Below are 21051 nucleotides of genomic sequence, written 5' to 3'. Positions count from 1 at the left end.
ATCTCATTGTGGTTTTGATTTGCATTTAGATTTGATTGGTTATGTTAAGCATCTTTCATGTGCCTCTTGGCCATATGTCATCCTTGGAAAAATGTCTATTCAGATCCCCTGCTCATTTTTTAATCAGTTTTTTTTTTTATTGGCTTGTGTGAGTTCTTTATATATTTTGAATATTAACCCCTTGTGGGATATTTCATTTATAAATATCTCCTCCCATTCAGTACGCTGCCTATTTGTTTTGTTGGTGGTTTCCTTCACTGTGCAAAAGCTTTTTAGTTTGATATGGGTCCATTTGTTTATTTTTGCTTTGTTGCCTTTGCCTGAAGAGACAGATCCAAAAAAAAAATAGTTCTGAGACTGATAACAAAGAGCATAAGTATATGATTTCTTCTATAACTTAGGTGGTTTCAGGTCTTAAATTTAAGTCTTTAATCCATTTTCAGTTTATTTTTGTATTTTGTAAAAAAGTGCCCCATTTTCATTCTTTTGCATATAGCATATAGTGAAACTGTTGTCCAGTTTTCACAACATCATTTATTGAAGAGACTTTTTCCCACTGTATGTTCTTGCCTCCTTTGTCATAACTTAATTGCCCATTTAAGTGTGGGTTCATTTCTGGGCTCTATTCAGTTCCAATGATCTCTTTGTTTTTGTGCCGGTACCATACTGTTTTGATTACTGTAGCTCTGTAATATAGTTTGAAATCAGGGCGTGTGATACCTCCTGTTTGGTTCTTCTTTCTTAAGATTGTTTTGGCTATTAGGGGTCTTTTGTGTTTACGTACAAAGTTTAGAATTACTTGTTCTAGGTCTGTGAGAAATGCCATTGGTATTTTGATAAGGAATGCATTGAGTCTGTAGATTGCCTTGGGTAGTATGGTCATTTGAACAATACTAATTCTTCCAATCCACAAGCATGGTATATCTTTCCATGTATTTATGTCATCTTAAATCTCTTTCCTCAGTGCCTTGTCATTTTCTGAATATAGGTCTTTTACCTCCTTAGTTGGATTTACTCCTAGGTATTTTATTCTTCTGGATGCAATTATGAATGGGATTGTTTTCTTAATTTCTATTTCTGCTAGTTTATGTTAGTGTATAGAAAACCAGCAGAGTCCTGGGTATTAATTTTGTATCCTGCAAATTTACCCAGTTCATTAATGAGTTCTAGTCGTTTTTTGGTGGTATCTTTACAATTTTCTATGTATAGTATCATGTCATCTGCAAACAGTGACAATTTTACTTCTTCCTTTCCAATTTGGATCCTTTTTGTTACTTTTTCTTGTCTGATTGCTATGGCTATAACTTCCAATACTATATTGAATAAAAGCGGCAAGGGTGGGCATCCTTATCTTGTTCCTGATCTTAGAGGAAGTGCTTTCAGCTTTTCACCATCGAGTATGATGTTAGCTGTGGGCTTGTCATATATGACCTTTATTATGTTGAGGTATGTTTCTTCTCTACCTACTTGCTTGAGAGTTTTTATCATAAATGGATGTTGGATTTTGTCAAAAGAATTTTCTGCATTTACTGAGATGATCGTATGATTTTTACTCTTCGTTAATGTGGTGTTTCATATTGATTGATTTGCAGATATTGCAGAAATGGACAAGCTGAATATTCATTTCATGCATTCATATCCATTTAATGTTAATTCTAAAATACATATTGAATTGCACGTACCCTGTCTAGCCAAAATAATCTTGAAAAAGAAGAACAAAGTTGGAGGACTCACACCTCTTAAATTCAAACTTAGTACAAAGCTACAGTAATCAAGACAATGTGGTACTGTCATAAGGAAAGACATATATAGATAAATGGAATAGAATTGAGTGTCCAGCAATAAAATCATACATCTATGGTCAATTACCATGTGATCCAGCAATTCTACTCTTAGATATCTACCCAAAAGAAATGGAAACATATGTCTACACAAAAACTTGTACATGAATATTCTTAGCAGCATCATTCCTCATAGTCAAAACACAGAAATGCCCCAAATGTCCATTAATGGTGACTGGATAAACAAACTATTATACATCCATATAATGGCATACTATTTGGCAATAAAGAGAATTGAAGCACTGATACATGCCACAATATGGATGAACCTCAAAAACATGCTAAGTGAAAGAAACCAGGCACAAAAGACCATACATTTTATCATTCCATTTATAAGAAAGGCAAATCTATAGAGACACAAAGTGATTAGTGGTTGCCTAGGACTGGGGGTAGGAACATGGACTGACTGAATATGAGCTCAAAGTTTCTTTCTTGGGGGTATGAACATGTTCTAAAATTAGATGTGGTGGTGATGGTTGCATAACTCTATAAATGTGCTAAAAACCTTTGAAATATACTTAAAATGGATGGATTTTATGGTATGATAATTTTATGGTATATAAATTGTATCTCAACAAAGCTATTCATTAAAAATTATAAATAATTGTTCCCCTAAATGCTACACATTGTCAGAAGACTTCAGCTGTACTTTCTCATTATATCTTAAGGGAAATGATAGAAAGGGAGTGAGATGGAAAATAAAATAAAACCTGTTCCACTAGTCTTTTTTTAATTGAAGTATAGTTGATTTACAATGTTGTGTTAGTTTCAGGTGTACAGCAAAGTGATTCAGATATATATTTATATATATATGTATGTATATGTGTGTATATACATATATATATAAGTATATATATATTCTATGTATATGTATATATATTCTTTTTCAGATTCTTTTCCCTTATAGGTTATTACAAAATACTGAGTATAGTCCTCAGTGCTATACAGTAGGTCCTTGTTAGTTATCTATTTTCCCCTAGTCTTTTTTATGCAATTGGAATTTCAAGAATAAAGTTGTCCATGAGTAGGAATCTACTGTTCTCAGACTGGGAGAGACATACACATGACCTGGCTTCTCATCTAGGCTCTATTTCAGAATTGTACAGTTACATACAGAGGGAAGCCTGGGAGGTTTTTGTAAGATCCTCCAGTTCTTGGGGAGCATGGGCTTCTGAGGAGTGCATTGTTGGCTGCCTTTACCTGTAAAGTGCTTTTGGTTCATTTTAGTGCTTTAATTTCCATGGTTAACAGGGAGAGCCCACACCTTGCGGGCTGTGCTGGTGCTATACAGCTGCTGATGACCAGAGCAAAATCAATCTGAGTGCTGATTGCAGAGGAGCCAAGGGCTGCAACTAGCCTGCATGTCAGGGGCCATGTCCCTTAGGTAGGCTTTTGCCTGACTTCTATACACTTGCCCTAGCTGAAACCCCACTGCCACCCCTCCACAGCCACATTCTCTGGCCTTCTCTGAACATTGCTGTGAGCCCCCACACTGGATTTCCTTCCCTCCTCTGGACTTTTCCAGAAACATCTTTTCTGCATTGCTGCAAATTTTCATTTTCTCTCACCCTCTGCTATTACTTAACTCAAGGACAGAGGAAATAGTTGCAGTCCAGAAACACACATAATAAAAAAAGAAGAAAAAGAAAGAAAGAGAAGAAGCCCCAAACCCATCCCAAATCTTTAAGAAAACAATCCCATAGGGTTTGGTTTTGAATTGCCATGCAATGTGGGGAATGTGAAACATGTGTTCATCAGGGCCCTTTCTGCTTGGAGCCTACCTGACTTCTCTCCTCCCTCCCCAGCCTGCTGGGCTAGGCTAGGCTCAGGGGAGCTACAAAGCCGCCAGCGTAGAAGATGGAGACAAATGGCAAGGCCCCAAGGGACAAAACAAGACTTGTAACTAGTTTTGAGGCCAAAGCAACACACGCAGTGTTTAAGGGCTGTGGGGGTAGATGCTGCAAAGCCTGGAATCCAAGCTTTGAAGTTAGACTGAGGCTGACTTGCAGTGACCGTTCTGGAGGCAGCATTTTATGAGCTGGGCCTCCATTTGTTTCACCACCCTGACTCTCGCCTTGACTGTTACCACACGTTCCTGACTTGGTCTCCCTGCAGCCAGTCAGTGCCTCTTCTGAACTGTCTGCCCACATGGCTGCCTCGGTGCTCTTTCTAAAACAGAGGTGTGATCTCTACTCCCTCTCTTCTAGTATTTTCCATCTCCTCCGAGAGAAAACCACATTCCTTAACATGATAGATGAGACGCTTTATAAACTGGCCTCAACTGCTCTAGCCTCGTGTTTCATCACCTGTACTCACTCTCAAGTAACCCCACAAAACTATTTACCATTTTCCCAAATGTGTTTTTTTCTTTCCTTCATCAGCCCCTTTGCATCTGCTATTCCTTCAGCCAGGAATGCATACCCTTTTCCTCTTTTTCTCCATTAGACGATGTCTCACTCATCATTTAAGACCAAGTGCTCACTGGGAGTGGTTTTCAGCTTTTTTCTTGTTGCCAGAGCTCACTGAATATACCTGAGGAAGGCAGAGTGGGGCAATGGAAAGAACCCAGAATATGCAGTCAGCCACACTGTGTGATGACAGGTAAATGACTTAATTTCTCTCTGAGCTTCAGTTTCCTCACCTGTAAAATCGGAATGTGAATCCCAACAGTACAAAGTAGTTGATGTTTATAAGTGCCAAGCACAGTACCTGGTACATGGTAGGTACTTGGGCAATGTTACACGTTGTAAAAGAGATAGAAAAATTATTCCTTCATCCTCAGTTGGGACTCTATGGAGGCATTTCCCCTCCAGGCAAACTAGTGGGTGGTGTTCTCTGGGACCTGCTTTACCTAGTTGTCTTCTTGAGGTTCACCTGCCTTTGGCTACCCTCATATCTAAAGGGTGTTTTGCAAGTATCCTGCCTTCTTGGGAGCAGCCGTCAGCTGCCTTCCCATTCATGTCCCTTAGAAATCTAAATGGGCAGGTACGAGAGGGGAGGGTAACATTTTAGTGCCTCTTTCTTCTCTTCCTCATGCCCTGCTCTTGTCCTCAAGCCTCAAAGAGATTGTCAAGCAGTCACTCCACGTTGGCCTCGTTCTTTCCTGCAACCTGCTCCCTAGGCTTTTTTCTGCAATTGGGATTTCAGAAATGAAATTGTCCATGAATAGGAATCTACTGTTCTCCAGTTGAGATGGACATACACGAGCTCATTTCTCATCTGGACTCTATTTCAGAAATGTACACAAGATGTCAAAAATATACCACTTGGAACCAGAGCAATATTTATTTTTTAAAAAATTAGAGGGAAAAAAGTTGCCTTGCTTCAATTCCTACTGGAATGTACAATAACTATGTGCTGATGCTGCACTTTGAAGGCATTGATTTAGTTATCCTCAGGGTCACTGGATGAGTGGTGCATGGATACACACACACACACACACACACACACACACACATATACACACATACATATATTCAGAGTGCTTTGTTGTGAACTGGGAATTTCAGGCATTACAATGCCAGAGTAAGGCTCTATTGGATCCAGCTATTCATTAACAATGCTTTATTAAGTGTTCCCTTGTGTGCCAAGCCTTGTGCTAGGCAGGGAGAAAAAAAGAAGCCAGGGAACCAGAAGTCACAGATGGAGAAATCAGAACACAATAGGAGAGAATAAAGAAAGCACTAAGGCAATAATACAAACTAAATATTAAAGGAGAAGGGGTTGAGGTTACTGAACTGGAGTCCCAGGGCAGATTTCCTGGAGGGGATGGTAAGACTTGAGCAGGGCCGTGGAGGATAGGGTTGGAGACTCTGAGTCATCCACAGTACTCTCTTAGCAATGTGCATTAGAATTAGTATTTGTTTGCAGGACGTGGGAGCAAGAATGATCAGGAATTATTCTGAAGGAGGCCGCCACGTGGAAGGTTGAGAGAAACAGGAGACAGAGGCAGAAAAACAAAACAGAAACAAGAGGCAGAAGGCATCTTAGTCCTAGTGATACCACTGACCCATTACGAGTGACCTTCTCTCCGAACCTCAGTTTCCCTATCTATACATTGGAACTAAATAATACCAGTCCTACCCACCTCCCAGGGCCATTGTTAAGAAAACAAATGAGATAATTGTGTGTCTATGCCTGGAAAACTAGAGAGGACGAGCCATAACATAGGTTGGTATTTTGAAGGTAGATGTTTATCTGCAGCCACTCCCCTGCAGCTGGGAATAGGATGACCTCAGTATTTAAATGAACTTTTCTTGGCAGGCCTCTTACTTGCCACAATTATAGCCTGCCAGCCACTAGTTGAGTGTGTATACTTAAACAGGACCTGTCACACAAGTGTACATGTGTATGTATTTGTGTATATATGTGTTTGTATGTATAAGCTTGCATTGGGCTAGGATATTGGAGCCATGACAGCAAAAAGACTGGAGAACTCTTAGGAACAAAGGTGGTATATAGAGATGGGGATTTGTGCAAACATCTTTGAGCATGCTTACAGAAATACATGGCCTGTTGCCACTGCAGTAAGCCCTGTTATCTATCTTCCTTGGTGTATTGCAAAGCGTTTCTACTTGTCTCCCTGGCTGCGTGCTGCCCCAATCCAGTCCATCCTCCATACTGCTGCTAAAGTGCCCTTTCCAACCCACATGGAATTCCTGGGCTCCTGGATGCCCACAAGATAACATACATGTTCCTTCACGTGACATTGAAGCAGGGCACTGATATAGCCACACCTCTTGTTAAAATTGTGGAATATTTTAATACGAGCTGCTCCTCTTTGTCCCCTCAAGACCCCTCCTTCTGCCCTGTTCCCCACTCCTGGACCCATTTTTAACCTCTGCAAGACCCAGCAACTAAAGGGATAGTGCCCAGCACAGCAGGGAGCCTAGGGACACTGTTTCATGTGTTCATCTGCATCTTTTCTGCTTGGTCAGTGCTCCTGATGTTCTGGTTTTTAAATATTTTGAGGATTATCTCTGCATTCATGGTTCATCTCATCCCAGATCATCTTTCTGGCCTCATGTCTCACAAGTTCTCCCCACAGATGGCAATAACACTGAAATTCTCATATTCCATGTCTGGATTGATACACCTGTCTCTCTCACTATATTGGAAATTTCTTGCAGGCAGAGACAGTGACTCCGTCATGTAGTCCCATAGCCCAGCTCAGAACCCAGCACATAGTAGACACTCAATACATGCTTGTTTCTTAACATAGAGAATGCTGGTAGATGGAACTGTTCTGTTTGTAATCCTCTAAACTACTCCAGGGTCCAGACCTGAAGCTGATGCAAGGCACTTTCCTGGTCTTACTACATACATCCTGAATGTTATTCACATTTCCAGTATCCTTGAGTTGGAGGGAAAGAGCAAATACTATTTACATTCTCTTACTGCGAAATGGAAATATTTCAAGAGTGCGTCTCAACCACACAATGAATGCTTAATAGAATTGAGACGTACAGTCATGTCTCTGGACTTTCACTTACCCACAGTGCTGTAAAGCCCTTTGGGATTTGGGGGTGAAAACTGCTGTCCTAACGTGAGTAATTGTAGACCACTGACTTCTGGGGAGATGCTGGCTTGCAGTCTCTCTAAGGGGGGCCTGAGGCCTATCTGTTGGAAGTGATGTAAATGTTCTTGCCCCTTCTCCTCCAGCACTGCCAGGGAAGACACCAGTTTGTGGGGTTGGGGTGGAGAATACATTACATCTCTCTTGATTTCGTTGCCAGCTTCTGCTTCATTAACATGGCTTCATAACTGGTGGTCCCTTGAGCAAGAAGCTAACTTTTGTTTCAGGAACCTCTCTGGCAACCTTTCTTCCCCACCCCCACAAGAATAGTCCATTGTAGCCAGCCAAGCTGTAAGGACTGTAGAGAAGACCAGGCTGGGAGAATGGCTGGGCCCCATCTTCAAAGAACTTAGTCAAGAAGCCTCATCCATCAGGTATGACTTAGGCTGTAAGTAACTAAAACTGACTCTAACTGGAAATTATCTCACATAACAGGAAGTCCAGGGAAAGGGTAGGCTTCAAGATGGGTTGATTCAGCTGCTCATAATGACTGTCAACATGTACCAGGGTTACCTTGTTCTTGTCCAGCAGGAGAGAGAAGAATCTAATAACTAGGAAGTCCAGGAAACCATGTTGGTGTCCAACATTCTCAGTTCCATCTTTATAGATAGTAGAGAAACATGGGCACTGTAGAGCAGTAGGGTAGATTCAGAGTACCCACTGAGTTCACATTAGCTGTGTGGCCTTGCACAAGTCCATTAACTGCTGTGAGGCAGTTCCCTTACATGTCAAATGACAATTGTCATATCTGACTTGGTTCCTAACAAGCTCATGGTGGGGATCATGTGACATAATGCGAAAGCATTTGGTAAGCCAAATAAAGTACCATATATCTTTTTTTTTAACATCTTTATTGGAGTATAATTGCTTTACAATGGTGTGTTAGTTTCTGCTGTATAACAAAGTGCATCAGCTGTACATACACATATACCCCCATATCTCCTCCCTCTTGTGTCTCCCTCCCACCCTCCCTATTCCACCCCTCTAGGTGGTCACAAAGCACCGAGCTGATCTCCCTGTGCTATGCGGCTGCTTCCCACTAGCTATCTATTTTACATTTGGTAGTGTATATATGTCCATGACACTCTCTCACTTCGTCCCAGCTTGCCCTTCCCCTTCCCTGTGTCCTCAAGTCCATTCTCTACATCTGCATCTTTATACCTGTCCTGCCCCTAGGTTCTTCAGAACCATTTTTTTTAGATTCCATATATCTGTGTTAGCATACGGTATTTGTTTTTCTCTTTCTGACTTACTTCACTCTGTATGACAATACCATATATCTTTAAGCCCTTTAAAAATTACTTTTATCAGAGAAGATATACATAGAACACCTACTGTGTATAAGGTACTGTTAGGTTACAAGGTTAAAATAAAACTCAGTTAATACCCTCAAGTTTCCCCAAACTGTCCAACAAACATCTACTAAGCACCCATAGGTGCTGGGGAAACAGATATGAGAAAGACCTAGTCTCTGTCTTCGGGGAGTTCCCAGTAGAGCAGAGGAGACAGACCCACGAACAGACAACTTGAGTACAATGTGGTAAGTGCATGGAACAGTAGAGGTGAGTGTAGAGAGCTCTGGGAGTACATAGGAGTTACTAACCTATCCAGGCTACACAGGGAAGGGATAGGAGTAGTGTTGGGAGCTTATGAAGCAATAAGAAGATAAGAAGAGAACCATCTGGCATAGAGACATATATAACAATGCCCCCAAACAGCCTTCTTACTTTATACTTGAGGAGCAAACTAAGGAGTAGAGCCTGTAGAAAACAATGAGTAAACAATGGGGTGACGAATTCTTTCCTCCCTCGTCTCCATATGTTGTGGTTAACCCACCACATATGCTCCCTAGAGGTTCCAATCCACATCTACAGTCTGAAACCTAAGCATCTCCATGCATAATGGGGCCTCAAAAAATGTCATGGAACACTGACTCTCATTGACGGAACAATATCCTCCTAAGTCGCTTCATGATCTGCTATAGCATATCCTCTGGGAGTTGCAGAGATTGGACCTCTAATAACTGGTTGGGGCACGTGTATCAGCTTTTTCAGGAAAGATTATTTGTCTGAAGAGCCTCACATATCCTATCATTAAAAGTTACAATTCTCTATCCTGTGTTGCTGTCTTAACATACCTTAAACTAAAACTGTATTCATAAAGGGTTTATATACATTTTTAAAACAACAAAATATTCTTTAAATATAAGGCAATCTTTCAGTTTTTTTCACGTGCTGTTTTCATCAACCTTATCAGTTCCCTGAACCTGCTGGTTGTGCTGTGGAGAGAGTGTATATAAAGCCTGTAGAACCTAATCCTTGTCTTTCTGTGTCTGACTTACTACACTTAGTATGTTAACCTCTAGGTCCATCCATGTTGCTGAAAATGGCATTATTTCATTCTTTTTTATGAGAAAGACAAATGTCATATATCGCTTATATGTGGAATCTAAAAAAATGATACAAAGGAACTTATTTCCAAAACAGAAACAGACTCACAGACAGAAAACAAACTTATGGTTACCAAAGGGGAAAGGTGGGGAGGGATAAATTAGGAGTATGGGATTAAGAGATACACACTACTATATATAAAATAGATAAACAACAAAGACCTACTGTATAGTACAGGGAACTATATTCAATATCTTGTAATAATGTATAATGGAAAAGAATCTGAAAAAGAAGTGTATATACAGATATATATGTATATCTGAATCGCTTTGCTGTACACCTGAAACTAACACAACATTGTAAATCAACTATACTTCAATAAAAATAAAAGTTAAAAAAAGAAACTAATCCTTGAACCAGACTTCAGGGTTAGATGTTGAGTCTCAGTGACAAAGCCTTACTTCTCACCACTTTCTTGTGTAGAGATATTTGCTACCCAAGGCTTTTGCCTCCTAAAACGCCTTAATTAGAGCCTGATTGGATTTGACCACTAGAAAGTCTGCTGCACTTCTGGTGCATGGTTTCCTGTGCTCCAGAGAGCTCTGCTGTTCAGAGGCTCATAAAGCACCCTCCTGGACAGCTTCTCAGGCCCAGGTTTTTGCTCCTTGGCCGGCTCTGTGCTTTATTACCTCCTGAGGTACTTACCCACTTGCCTGTTCTCAAGTTACTTCCCCAGGCCCACAGTTTGACGGTGCTTTCCTAGGGGACACAGCTAGCCTCCCTGTTGCCCCAAACCAGCTGGAGGACTTGCAAAAGCCAGAAGCAACCACTTGCATGGGCCTGGCCTTGAAAATGGAATGCCTCACCTTTCTCACACCAATTAGTGAAGTTATTATTCTCCCTACTGAACAGATAAGAAGGCAAGTTTCAGGGAGGTGAAGTGACTTGCCTGAGTTCAAACCTTTACTGAATGGCAGAGCCAGGATTTGAACTCATGCCTAACACACAGTAGAGTCTCAGCTCATGCATATTGTTTATGGAATGAATAAATGAATGAACAGTCTTTTTGACAGCTATATCCAGGAGCAATTTTTGGGCCTGTTGGTATGTGTTTCTGACATTTTATAACTGAATTTTTCAAACATACAGAACAATGGAAAGAATTTACATTGAACATTCATATACCCATCATTTAGATTCTATTATTAATGTTATACTGTTATATTTATTTGATCACATATCTGTTCATTTATTGATTCCCTCTTTCCATCCGTCAATCCCTGTTATTTTCTGATGCACTTCAAAGTAAACTGAAGACATCAGTACAGGTCTCTATAAACATTTCAGCATGCATATCATTTCTCCTTGTTCATAGTTCTTTCTTTTTTTTGAATTTTATTTATTTTTTTATACAGCAGGTTCTTATTAGTTATCCATTTAATACATATTAGTGTATATATGTCAATCCCAATCTCCCAATTCATCCCACCCCCCCCCCGCCCCCACCACTTACCCCCCTTGGTGTCCATACGTTTGTTCTCTACATCTATGTCTCTATTTCTGCCCTGCAAACCATTTTTCTAGGTTCCACATATATGCGTTAATATACGATATTTGTTTTTCTCTTTCTGACTTACTTCACTCTGTATGACAGTCTCTAGATCCATCCACGTCTCTACAAATGAGCCAATTTCGTTCCTTTTTATGGCTGAGTAATATTCCATTGTATATATGTACCACATCTTATTTATTCATTCGTCTGTCGATGGGCATTTAGGTTGCTTCCATGACCTGGCTATTGTAAATAGTGCTGCAATGAACATTGGGGTGCATGTGTCTTTTTGAATTATGGTTTTCTCTGGGTATATGCCCAGTAGTGGAATTGCTGGGTCATATGGTAATTCTATTTTTAGTTTTTTAAGGACCCTCCATACTGTTCTCCATAGTGACTGTATCAATTTACATTCCCACTAACAGTGCAAGAGGGTTCCCTTTTCTCCACACCCTCTCCAGCATTTGCTGTTTGTAGATTTTCTGGTGATGCCCATTCTAACTGGTGTGAGATGATACCTCATTGTAGTTTTGATTTGCATTTCTCTAATAATTAGTGATGTTGAGCAGGTTTTCATGTGCCTCTTGGCCATCTGTATGTCTTCTTTGGAGAAATGTCTGTTTAGGTCTTCTGCCCATTTTTGGATTGGGTTGTTTGTGTTTTTAATATTGAGCTGCATGAGCTGTTTATATATTTTGGAGATTAATCCTTTGTCCGTTGATTCGTTTGCTAATATTTTCTTCCATTCTGAGGGTTGTCTTTTCGTCTTGTTTGTAGTTTCCTTTGCTGTGCAAAAGCTTTTAAGTTTCATTAGGTCCCATTTGTTTATTTTTGTTTTTATTTCCATTACTCTAGGAGGTGGGTCAAAAAGGATCTTGCTGTGATGTATGTCATAGAGTGTTCTTCCTATGTTTTCCTCTAAGAGTCATACAGTGTCTGGCCTTACATTTAGGTCCTTAATCCATTTTGAGTTTATTTTTGTGTATGGTGTTAGCGAGTGTTCTCATTTCATCCTTTTACATGTAGCTGTCCAGTTTTCCCAGCACCACTTATTGAAGAGGCTGTCTTTTCTCCACTGTATATCCTTGCCTCCTTTGTCATAGATTAGTTGACCATAGGTGCGTGGGTTTATCTCTGGGCTTTCTGTCCTGTTCCATTGATCTATGTTTCTGTTTTTGTGCCAGTACCATATTGTCTTGATTACTGTAGCTTTGTAGTATAGTCTGAAGTCAGGGAGTCTGATTCCTCCAACTCTGTTTCTTTCCCTTAAGACTGCTTTGGCTATTCAGGGTCTTTTGTGTCTCCATACAAATTTTAAGATTTTTTGTTCTAGTTCTGTAAAAAATGCCATTGGTAGTTTGATAGGAACTGCATTGAATCTGTAGATTGCTTTGGGTAGTATAGTCATTTTCACAATGTTGATTCTTCCAATCCAAGAACATGGTATATTTCTCCATCTGTTTGTATCATCTTTAATTTCTTTCATCAGTGTCTTATAATTTTCTGCATACAGGTCTTTTGTCTCCCTAAGTAGGTTTACTCCTAGGTATTTTATTCTTTTTGTTGCCATGGTAAATGGGAGTGTTTCCTTAATTTCACTTTCAGATTTTTCATCATTAGTGTATGGGAATGCAACAGATTTCTGTGCATTAATTTTGCATCCTGCAACTTTACCAAATTCATTGATTAGCTCTAGTAGTTTTCTGGTGGCATTTTTAGGATTCTCTATGTATAGTATCATGTCATCTGCAAACAGTGACAGTTTTACTTCTTCTTTTCCAAATTGTATTCCTTTTATTTCTTTTTCTTCTCTGATTGCCGTGGCTAGGACTTCCAAAACTATGTTGAATAACAGTGGCAACAGTGGACATTCTTGTCTTGTTCCTGATCTTAGAGGAAATGTTTTGAGTTTTTCACCATTGAAAATGATGTTTGCTGTGGGTTTGTCATATATGGCCTTTATTGTGTTGAGGTAGGTTCCCTCTATGCCCACTTTCTGGAGAGTTTTTCTCATAAATGGGTGTTGAATTTTGTCGAAAGCTTTTTCTGCATCTATTGAGATGATCATATGGTTTTTCTTCTTCAGTTTGTTAATATGGTGTATCACATTGATTGATTTGTATATATTGAAGCATCCTTGCATCCCTGGGATAAATCCCACTTGATCATGGTGTATGATCCTTTTAATGTGCTGTTGGATTCTGTTTGCTAGTATTTTGTTGAGGATTTTTGCATCTATATTCATCAGTGATATTGGTCTGTAATTTTCTTTTTTTGTAGTATCTTTGTCTGGTTTTGGTGTCAGGGTGATGGTGGCCTCGTGTAATGAGTTTGGGAGTGTTCCTTCCTCTGCAATGTTTTGGAAGAGTTTGAGAAGGATGGGTGTTAGCTCTTCTCTAAATATTTGATAGAATTCACCTGTGAAGCCATCTGGTCCTGCACTTTTGTTTGTTGGAAGATTTTTAAACCAGTTTCAATTTCATTACTTGTGATTGGTCTGTTCATATTTTCTATTTCTTCCTGGTTCAGTCTTGGAAGGTTATACCTTTCTAAGAATTCGTCCATTTCTTCCAGGTTGTCCATTTTATTGGCATAGGGTTGCTTGTAGTAGTCTCTTAGGATGCTTTGTATTTCTGCGGTGTCTGTTGTAACTTCTCCTTTTTCATTTCTAATTCTATTGATTTGAGTCTTCTCCCTCTTTTTCTTGATGAGTCTGGCTAATGGTTTATGAATTTTGTTTATCTTCTCAAAGAACCAGCCTTTAGTTTTATTGATCTTTGCTATTGTTTTCTTTGTTTCTATTCCATTTATTTCTGCTCTGATCTTTATGATTTCTTTCCTTCTACTAACTTTGGGTTTTGTTTATTCTTCTTTCTGTAGGTCCTTTAGGTGTAAGGTTAGATTCGTTTTTTTTTTATAATGACAGAGGCCAAAGCTGGCTTTTCATATCAACAATTTCATTTTTTAAAAATTAATTAATTAATTAATTAATTTTTGGCTGTGTTGGGTCTTCGTTCTGTGCGAGGGCTTTCTCCAGTTGCGGCAAGCGGGGGCCACTCTTCATCGCGGTGAGCGGGCCTCTCACTATCACGGCCTCTCTTGTTGCGGAGCGCACGCTCCAGACGCGCAGGCTCAGTAGTTGTGGCTCACGGGCCTAGTTGCTCCGCGGCATGTGGGATCTTCCCAGACCAGGGCTCGAATCCGTGTCCCCTATATTGGCAGGCAGATTCTCAACCACTGCGCCACCAGTGAAGCCCAAGGTTAGATTCTTTATTTGAGATTTTCCTTGTTTCTTGAGGTAGGCTTGTATTGCTATAAACTTCCCTCTTAGCACTGCTTTTGCTGCATCCCAGAGGTTTTGGATCATCGTGTTTTCATTGTCATTTGTCTCTACGTATTTTTTGATTTCCTCTTTGATTTCTTCAGTGATCTCTTGGTTATTTACTAACATATTGTTTAGCCTCCATGTATTTGTGTTTTTTACGTTTTTTTCCCTGTAATTGATTTCTAATCTCATAGCATTGTGGTCAGAAAAGATGCTTGATATGATTTCAATTTTCTTAAATTTACTGAGGCTTGATTTGTGACCCAGGATGTGACCTATCCTGGAGAATGTTCCGTGTGCAGTTGAGAAGAAATTGTAATCTGCTGTTTTTGGATGGAATGTCCTATAAATATCAATTAAATATCTCTGGTCTGTTGTGTCATTTAAAGCTTCTGTTTCCTTATTAATTTTCTGTTTGGATGATCTGTCCATTGGTGTAAGTGAGGTGTTAAAGTCCCCCACTATCACTGTGTTACTGTCGATTTCCTCTTTTATAGCTGTTAGCAGTTGCCTTATGTATTGAGGTGCTCCTATGTTGGGTGCATAAATATTTATATTTGGTATATCTTCTTCTTAGTTTGATCCCTTGATCATTATGTAGTCCTTCCTTGTCTCTTGTAACATTCTTTATTTTAAAGTCTATTTTATCTGATATGAGTATTGCTACTCCAGCTTTCTTTTGATTTCCATTTGCATGGAATATCTTTTTCCATCCCCTCACTTTCAGTCTATGTCTGAAGTGGGTCTCTTGTAGACAGCATATATATGGATCTTGTTTTTGTATCCATTCAGCAAGCCTGTGTCTTTTGGTTGGAGCATTTAATCCATTCTCGTTTAAGGTAATTATCCATATGTATGTTCCTATTACCATTTTCTTAATTGTTATGGGTTTGTTTTTGTAGGTCCTTTTCTTCTCTTGTGTTTCCACTTAGAGAAGTTCCTTTACCATTTGTTGTAGAGCTGGTTTGGTGGTGCTGAATTCTCTTAGCTTTTGCTTGTCTGTAAAGGTTTTAATTTCTCCATCAAATCTGAATGAGATACTTGCTGGGTAGTGTAATCTTGATTGTAGGTTCTTCCCTTTCATCACTTTAAATATATCATGCCACTCCCTTCTGGCTTGTAGAGTTTCTGCTGTGAAATCAGCTCTTAACCTTATGGAAGTTCTGTTGTATGTTATTTGTCGTTTTTCCCTTGTTGCTTTCAATAATTTTTCTTTGTTTTTAATTTTTGTCAATTTGATTACTATATGTCTCGGCGTGTTTCTCCTTGGGTTTATCCTGCCTGGGACTCTCTGCACTTCCTGGACTTGGGTGGCTATTTCCTTTCCCATGATAGGGAAGTTTTCGACTATAAACTCTTCAAATATTTTCTTGTGTCCTTTCTCTCTCTCTCTTCTCCTTCTGGGACCCCTATAATGCGAATGTTGTTGCATTTAATGTTGTCCCAGAGGTCTCTTAGGCTGTCTTCATTTCTTTTCATTCTTTTTACTTTATTCTCATCTGTGGCAGTGAATTCCACCATTCTGTCTTCCAGGTCACTTATCCATTCTTCTGCCTCAGTTATTCTGCTATTGATTCCTTCTAGTGTAGTTTTCATTTCAGTTATTGTACTGTTCATCTCTGTTTGTTTGTTCTTTAATTCTTCTAGGTCTTTGTTAAACATTTCTTGCATCTTCTCGATCTTTGCCTCCATTGTTTTTCCGAGGTCCTGGATCATCTTCACTATCATTATTCTGAATTCTTTTTCTGGAAGGTTTCCTATCTCCACTTCATTTAGTTGTTTATCTGGGGTTATATCTTGTTCTTTCATCTGGTACATAGCCCTCTGCCTTTTCATGTTTTCTGTCTTTCTGTGAATGTGGTTTTTGTTCCACAGGCTGCAGGACTGTAGTTCTTCTTGCCTTTGCTGTCTGCCCTCTGGTGGATGAGGCTATCTAAGAGGCTTGTGCATGTTTCCTGATGGGTGGGACTGGTGGTGGGTAGAGCTGACTGTTGCTCTGGTGGGCAGAGCTCAGTAAAATCTTAATCCACTTGTCTGCTGATGAGTGGGGCTGGGTTCCCTCCCTGTTGGTGTTTGGCCTGAGGCGACCCAACACTGGAGCCTACCCTGTTCTTTGGTGGGGCTAATGGCGGACTCCGGGAGGGCTTATGCCAAGGAGTATTCCCCAGAATTTCTGCTGCCAGTGTCCTTGTCCTCACGGTGAGCCACAGCCACCCCCGCCTCTGCAGGAGACGCTCCAACACTAGCAGGTAGGTCTGGTTCAGTCTCCTATGGGGTCACTGCTCCTTCCCCTGGGTCCTGATGTGCACACTTCTTTGTGTGTGCCCTCCAAGAGTGGAGTCCCAGTCCTGTCAAAGTCCTGCAATCAAATCCCGCTAGCCTTCAAAGTCTGATTCTCTAGGAATTCCTCCTCCTGTTGCTGGACCCCCAGGTTGGGAAGCCTAATGTGGGGCCCAGAACCTTCACTCCAGTGGGTGGACCTCTGTGGTATAAGTGTTCTCCAGTCTGTGAGTCACCCACTCAGCAGTTATGGGATTTGATTTTCTTGTGATTGCGCCCCTCCTACCATCTCATTGTGGCTTCTCCTTTGTCTTTGGATGTGGAGTATCTTTTTTGGTGAGTTCCAGTGTCTTCCTGTCAATGATTGTTCAGCAGTTAGTTGTGATTCTGGTGCTCTCCCAAGAGGGAGTTAGCGCACGTCCTTCTACTCTGCCATCTTGAACCAATCTCCTCTTTTTTTCTTTTGAGGTAACATTTACATACAATGAGATATACACATCTCTCCTGTACCATTGGGTGAGTTTTGACACACTTTGCACCTGTGTATCCCAAACCCCTATCAATATATAGAACGTTATCATCAACACAGAAATTTTCTTCACGTATGTTGCTTTTAACTGTGCTGTACAGCTTCCTTAACTGAACCAGCAACTCCACTGAAAGGCAGACGTCAATGATTCTAACTGGGAGGATGTGTTGAGATTGCTTTTCCTTCATTGACTGATGCTCTGGGAGTGAACCGGGTGGCACTTAACGGGATTGGGTCCTCAGGTCCCTTCACTTTGATAAATTTCACCTGGAAGCACTTCTTCTCCTTTCAAGCAAACATTTGTGAAAGGTTGCCCGTTGATTATGGCAATTAACTTTATCAGTTTAAACTGAAGTGAAACAATGAATAATTTGTTTTATTTTATTGTAATTTAATGTCAGTAATGTATAAGGGCCTGCTCTTTTCAGCAGGGACTCTTTCATCTGTGTTTTTTTTAAAGTAAAAGTAATGCTGCTAAAGATAAAACGTTCCCGGCTTGGACGTCAAAGTGAATTCTAGTCAGTTCATTGAAACTCAGATCAGGGCTAAGAGTTGAAATATACATAGAACACCCAAAGGAGTGTGTGTGTCTGAGTAGGATCTAAATGAGAAGCCCAAAGGTCCTTTGCCCTATTTGAAACAGGCCTATTGGAACAGATAAGCAGGGTTACCTCCTTGAAACCCAGGCTTCGAGTAATTTGGTATGTAGTAAGAGTCAGGCTAGTCTATGATCTGGGGATTGTGAAAGGCATTTAGGCTGAATTGGCAGAGATATTGATGGGCCTACCAAACATGCCTGTGGCTTTGGTCCTTTTGGTTAATGCTACTGTTGCTGGTGGGCAATGGGATCATCACCACTAGGACTTCTGATCCAGGAATTTTCACAATTTAGAGTTTATCAGAATCACCCTGAGGGACTGAAACACAAATGGCTGGGGCCCACCCTCAGAGTTCGTGATTCAGTACACCTACGGTGGGTTCGGAAAATTGGCATTTTTAACAAGCTCCCAGGAGACCCTGCTGCTGCTGGTTCAGGGACCACACTTTGAGGACCACTGCTTGAACGAATGAATGAATGAATGAATGAATAGGATCTCTTGTACAAGACTGCATTTTCCCCCTCTATAACCTTATGGTATTGTTTATAGTTGGACACAATAAATAGGAACAGGCACACCCTACACTACACTACCATATAGGGTGTGCCTGTTCCTACTAAGTTTTAGCATTGGCAGGGGATACTGGAGAAGACATACACACTTCTTTCTCCAACCTCCACAGCAGGGATTTCAGTTTGTACTGGGCTTATTATGACCCTGGCTTTTTCACACTCTTAACTGATCTTGCTGCAGACAAGGAAAGAACCCAGGCCTTAAACCACATGGCACAGTTTTCACTCCCTCCTGTGTTGGGACCCTTAGAGATAATATGTGGCTACGGAGACCATACATACCAGATTTCCTAGGACAGCTCTGATTTCACATATTCTATCCTCTTGTCCCCATAAATATAATTGGCAGACCATGTCCCGCTTTGGGTTCAAAAAATATTGTTCCCATATGCATGGCTTAGGTGCCCTGGGGAGCCAAAAGCAAGTCTTCCCCTTCTTTCTTGAGATTGTGGCGGCCAGGGCATAAAGCTTGGCTCATAGAAAGGGCTAAAGAATTAGGGTAAATCTAAACATCTGAGATCAGCAACAAGCTGCTTGTTGCTCCTTTTTTGACAAGCGTCTCTCAGTGATCCCTGTTACAGATCCTTGAATGTTATGAATATGAGATTCTGAGTGCTGAGAGGGACTGAATTGGACCTCTGGCTGCCTCTCTCTCCTCCTTCCCCCGCCCTCTGGAAGGACCACACAGAAATAGCCCAGACAGAAGAGCCACTCCAAAGAAGGAAATTCCACATCCTTCATTGACCAACCACTCAGTCTAATATTTACCTACTTTCTCTGGCAGGAAGTTCTTCCTTCTTGCTAACATCACTCCCTCTCATTGTGATTTCAGTTTCTTTTCCCTTGTTCTGCTTTCAATCAAAATTGAGAACAGCTGGTCCTCACCCTCTACATTCTTTATGGCTTAAAAGTCATTAAACCATCCTTCCTGGGCCCAGGTTTAACCATCCTTGGAGCTCCTTTATCCTTCCTGCATGTATCTGACTTGCCAACCGTTTAATCATCTTTGCCATGGGGAAGCAGCTTAGGCAGTTTGGACCAACAGTGCAGCAAAGCCTAAAGCTTTATGACTTGTGCTAATGGCCATGCTAAATGTTTAGTAGAGACTATTTTCGAGCACACAATTGTGAACAATTTAAAGTGGACTGTACATGGAACCCATTTCCTCTCCCAGCTCCCCCAACAGGGCCTCCCCTTAGCAGCTGAAATGAGTTAGTGGCAATCAGCACAGAGTAGGAATCCTGTGGTTTCTGCCCTTCCCTCCTGCTGGTTCTATGGCAGCTAGTCTCTTAAAATAAGCTTTCTCCTTAGTATGGCCAGTGAATGTGACTTTGGAATCAGTTGGGCAAAGGGTCTAGGAATCACATTAGCCAAAGAGCAGGCGGTGCTAGTGCCGAAGCTCCACGTGAGGTTTAGGAGAGGCTGGGGGGACAGAGGTGAGCAGGGATCTGTGAGAGAGATTGGATCTGGAATGTTTGCTATCTACCGGATGATTGCACCTCAGAGTTGGACATGCCTTTTTTTGCAAGTTTGTGGAGGACTTGTCTGGCCTCTGTTTGTGTACTTGGCCTTTGTCCACCGCACCAACTCTGTGAAAGTGATGCCAGATCTGTGGCAGAATCCCAGCCTCAGGGCCAGTTTGGTTCTTAGAGAGAGGAGGGTAACTTGCCACATGAAACGACTCTCTTTGTCAGGGGGGTTGCATGCCTTCGGTGGGATGCATTACTGAGCTGTGCATGTGCTGTTTTAGGTCACGCTGTAGGGTGGGTTCAGGGCTTCTGCTGATCAGAATGAAATAGATCTAGCTGATGGCGCTGCACAGGAAAAGCATAGGGCCAACCGGTACTTGTCCTGTTCTCATCTTCTCACTCTTGGCTCCTCCTTTTTAATAAAACCTTAAAAGCTCTCCTTTTCATAAATGCTAGCCAGGCAGTTTGTTGCAGCAAAGCTATAGGAGCAGTTAATATACCCAGCCATAAAGAAGGAAGAGAAAGTGACAGAGAAAAAAAAAAAAAAGAAGTTGGCATTTGTATGAGGGTGTCATTGAAGGCTTCATCACAGATACACTAAAGACTTAGGAACAGAAATTGTCTTGGGGTGGGGGTGGAGAGAACAGCTTGATTGAAGCATTAGCTGCCTTGGCGCTGAGCCAAGGCAAATTGCCAGAGAACCATTAAACTCTTTGTAATTCCATATAATTCACAGCAGCCACAGGTAATCTGAATCAGACCTGACAAAACTTCCCTATCACTTATTATCCATTAGTGCTGAATGCATGCTACAGATATTTAAACTTTTTAAAAGTCATATCATGATGGCCATATTTTCTAAAACCCAAATCAGGAATCCTGGCTTCACAAAGGATTTTTTTCAGACTTGTGAATATGT

At 40.8% G+C, this 21051-nt stretch overlaps 1 protein-coding gene across 5 annotated transcripts in view; it reads left to right on the top strand.

The window, feature by feature from the left end:
- SHROOM4 (shroom family member 4) overlaps positions 1-21051 on the top strand; it is a 202785-nt gene that overhangs the window by 71169 nt on the left and 110565 nt on the right. The window contains exons 1-2 of one of the 5 annotated variants that reach the window (XM_036840338.1): positions 3173-3225; positions 4358-4442. The exons of 3 other annotated variants lie outside the window; for them this stretch is intronic. The gene's annotated coding sequence lies outside the window, so the exon portion shown is untranslated. Of the gene's footprint in view, positions 1-3172; positions 3226-4357; positions 4443-21051 lie in introns of those variants that run through there. One more of the 5 variants, XM_036840337.1, reaches the window with a different exon arrangement.

This window comes from Balaenoptera musculus, chromosome X, assembly GCF_009873245.2.
Source record: "Balaenoptera musculus isolate JJ_BM4_2016_0621 chromosome X, mBalMus1.pri.v3, whole genome shotgun sequence".
NCBI classification, from domain to species: domain Eukaryota; kingdom Metazoa; phylum Chordata; class Mammalia; order Artiodactyla; family Balaenopteridae; genus Balaenoptera; species Balaenoptera musculus.
Note: the sequence above shows the minus strand (reverse complement) of the source record. Positions and strands in the feature narration are given on the sequence as shown.